Source organism: Nomascus leucogenys, chromosome 14, assembly GCF_006542625.1.
Source record: "Nomascus leucogenys isolate Asia chromosome 14, Asia_NLE_v1, whole genome shotgun sequence".
NCBI classification, from domain to species: Eukaryota; Metazoa; Chordata; class Mammalia; order Primates; family Hylobatidae; genus Nomascus; species Nomascus leucogenys.
Window position 1 is genome coordinate 31302722 of NC_044394.1, and position 3755 is coordinate 31306476.

The 3755-nt window shown below is 42.7% G+C and overlaps 1 protein-coding gene across 1 annotated transcript in view; it reads left to right on the forward strand.

Moving 5' to 3' along the window:
- MEIS1 (Meis homeobox 1) overlaps positions 1-1649 on the forward strand; it is a 138547-nt gene extending 136898 nt beyond the window's left edge. The window contains exon 13 of the mRNA XM_003262466.3: positions 1-1649. This exon is cut by the window's left edge and continues 970 nt beyond it. The gene's annotated coding sequence lies outside the window, so the exon portion shown is untranslated.
- Positions 1650-3755: the final 2106 nt, after the last annotated feature.

The following is a 3755-nucleotide window of genomic DNA, read 5'->3' on the forward strand; positions in this document are numbered from 1 at the left end:
GCCGTGTGTTTAGAAGCCTAATTGTCACATCAAGCATCATTGTCCCCATGCAACAACCACCACCTTATACATCACTTCCTGTTTTAAGCAGCTCTAAAACATAGACTGAAGATTTATTTTTAATATGTTGACTTTATTTCTGAGCAAAGCATCGGTCATGTGTGTATTTTTTCATAGTCCCACCTTGGAGCATTTATGTAGACATTGTAAATAAATTTTGTGCAAAAAGGACTGGAAAAATGAACTGTATTATTGCAATTTTTTTTGTAAAAGTAGCAGTTTGGTATGAGTTGGCATGCATACAAGATTTACTAAGTGGGATAAGCTAATTATACTTTTTGTTGTGGATAAACAAATGCTTGTTGATAGCCTTTTTCTATCAAGAAACCAAGGAGCTAATTATTAATAACAATCATTGCACACTGAGTCTTAGCGTTTCTGATGGAAACAGTTTGGATTGTGTAATAACGCCAAGCCCAGTTGTAGTCGTTTGAGTGCAGTAATGAAATCTGAATCTAAAATAAAAACAAGATTATTTTTGTCATGCTGACTCCACTGCTTGAAAAATTTGTTTACTGCCCCCCAGATTTTTAAAGATTAATGCAGTAAATATAAAAATTAATTTTGGCTCCCTAAGCCATATATGTATTTGACAATTTTAACCACAAAGTAAGTTATTTAATAATAACCACTGATTTCTTTAAGCTGACTTAATGAACTCCTAATATCAGCAAATTTGAGGCCTAAAGGCACTAAACTAACTCAGACTCAGAATTACATCCAATAGAATTACTCATCTAATATCAGTGAAATTATTCTTGCACATAAAGGCAAACCGAAGTACAAAGTTAAGTCTTTTACTAAAGGATGTTACCTAGGATGAGCAGTATATGTTTATTAGGAAATTAACTACACGAATTGAAGAGACCAGACTTCAAAATCTAATTTTTATAAATATACTCTATGTTCTCATTGGATAAAACTGGTTATTAACCAATTTTCCAGAACAGCTGTACAAGATTTCTGCATGGCAGCCGGCTAAATGGTACAAAATAATATGTTTAAGCTGGAATAGCTTATAATTTTATTTAAATAAAATTGCTGCTATAAAAAGTGCTTCCCAAAGCTAAGGAAAATATACAAATATTTTAATTAAGGCAAATTCGTTTTAAAAAATAAGCCTTTTAGCAGTGATTGCTTTGTAAACAAAGGATGGGTCGGAGGAGAGAGAGCCTTAAACTCAAGTCTGACATTCAGCCCCAAGTCACCCTATAAACCGGCCCTTAGCAATACTATTTTCTATTCGAAAAGAGAAACCAGCTGTGGGTTGGCTTTACTAGGTGATGTGTGATTGACTGACTCACCTGCTGGAGCAGCAATGCATTCTCACCTTTTGCTGATGGGGCCTTGTTTCTAAACACGTGGATGCGCAGAGAGCAAGGCTCAGCCTACTGCAGCCATCTCTAGCAGCGCCTCTACCCCTCCCAGCCCATAGATGGGATTGTTTAAATCTCCCTTGTTGACCTAGTGGCAATTCTTCCTCTACCTAAATAGTCGATGTGAGTGAAATCATTCTCTTTTGATAGGTGGTTGCTAGCAGTTAACAACCATTTATTTACTTTAAAAATTAATAATAAACTTTATAAACTAACTGTCTATTTGCTCCTCCTCCCCAGTACATGCCCGGGTGAGTTGGTTATTTTCAGCCTTTATTCCTGAGGAGGCTCAGGATGGGTGGGGGAGGGAAAGAAAGGGGAGGAGGTGTGGTGGGGAGAGGGAGAGAGGCGAGAGGGAGAAGGAGAGACAGAGAGAGAGAAAGAGAGAGGCGCCAGGGGAGGGAAGTTTACAAGTGAAGAGTAGTTAGGGAATATGGTGACTCTGAAGAATCGAGATCGGCAGTGTTCAGGAATTAGAAAAAATACACTGCTATTTCCGTGCGTTCCCCCCTCTGTGAGCCATTTAGGTGAGAGCCTCGCTCTTCGCAGTTCCTTTCTTCCCCTGCCTCGATGCCCTCCCCTCTTAATGCTATTTTAGCTTTTCCTCTTGTAAATTTCAGAGCCAGCTCGAAGGTTATTGAGGACACTTATCCGAAAGAAGCAAATAATAGAGGTGCTGAGAGTGTTTTTGATGTTTCTTAAAAGGCAAAAACAAAACGTCCTCCTCTAAACAAGGGCACAAAATTGTACCTGGTTTTTATTTTTATTTGGTGGGGGGGGGGTGGGGGGGAAGGGGGCTGGCTCTGGCTGAATGAGACTACTTTTTAGTATGATTTAAATTTTTTTTCAAAAAATTAAAAAATATTTTACCCTATCATATTTAATCAGCTGTAATTATAACACATTCAAAATGAATAATATGCCTTGACAGTATTTTTATTGTTATTGTTCATTGCATGATGTTCGACTGCTTTAGAAGCACAGGAAAGAGAAGTAAACGCGCTACAAATGGGGAATTACCCTCGTTTAGCATTAAAATTCATTTAGATAAAATTGCCACAAACATTTAAATGGGAAGATTAGTTCCCCCTCACGCCTTATTGCACTCGCTCAATGGTTCCGTTAAGAACATTTTACACGTTGGAAATTCCGTCTTCTCAGACGGCTTGCTGTTTCCTAGTTACCCACATTCAAAGCAAAGGCAGCAGCAAAGGCAGCCGCAGCAGCAGCAGCAGGGAAAAAAAAAAAAAAAAGTTTTGGCAACTGGTCTGCAATTCATCCGCTGCTCGCCCCAGTCTCCCCTCCGCCTACTGCAGTCTGCCCCCACCCCTTCCCCTTCCCAACCCCTACCTCTTTCCCCTCATTATGTAATTCGCAGAGTCCCGTCCTCGAGGAAACACGTTGCCTAGTTGTGTAGTATTTATATACAATGTTAAAATACAAAGAAAGACCCCAAAGTCAGTCGAGTCGGTTCCTCTCTGGGTCTCCCTCTCCCTCTCCTGTTCTAAAATGAGGATTTAGCTTGAATGTGCTGAGTTTCTCACATCCCGTACCCTGAGGCCACAAGGCACGTTTTTTGGTTTTCATTTCTGCCAGGACTTTTCCAGGAAATTCACCACTGCTTTTTGCTTGTATTAGAAACGTGTGAAAGAATTCGTCGGAAAAGTCCGTGCACCGTCTAGCTTTTCTCTCCCCCCTTTTTTTCTTCTCCTTCTTCTTCTCCTCCTCCTCCTCCTTCTCTCTGTCTCTCTCTCTCCCCGCTCCCCACTCTCGCACTCCCCCATGCTCCTCTCTCCCCCTCCCTTCGCAGAGCCACAGGAAAAGAGGAAAGTCGGCTTCGACTGCCATCTTTTGGGGATTTGGAAAAACGACTCGGTAGGAAACGGAGGGAGGCGGAGGCGAGGGAGTGGGGGAAACACCCTTATTATCCAGTGTCGGAACTGGCTCCCTTAATCTGATGCTTAAATATTTGATGTGGAAAAATTACCCATAAAATTAGTTACTAACAATTTCAAATTGAAATCACTTATCGAATTATAAACGCATTAAAGCTGTATGGATGGCATTAGGAGTTCCTCGGGAGGCAGCGGGTGTCTCCTTGAAGTAAGCCGGGCGGACGAGTTTCGCCCCGGGGAAAAGCGCCCCCAGCCGAGCCCGGGGGCAAGGCGGGGAGGGCGGCGCTGCAACCTGGGCGCAGGGTCCGGGTCAGGGGGATCGAGCGGGCGGCCGGGTCCTGGTGGAGGCTGCGGCTGCTTAGGCTCGCGGGGGCGGGGAGAAGGGGAGGGGAAGGAGCCTTGGTGGGAAGCTCCGACCCCGGAG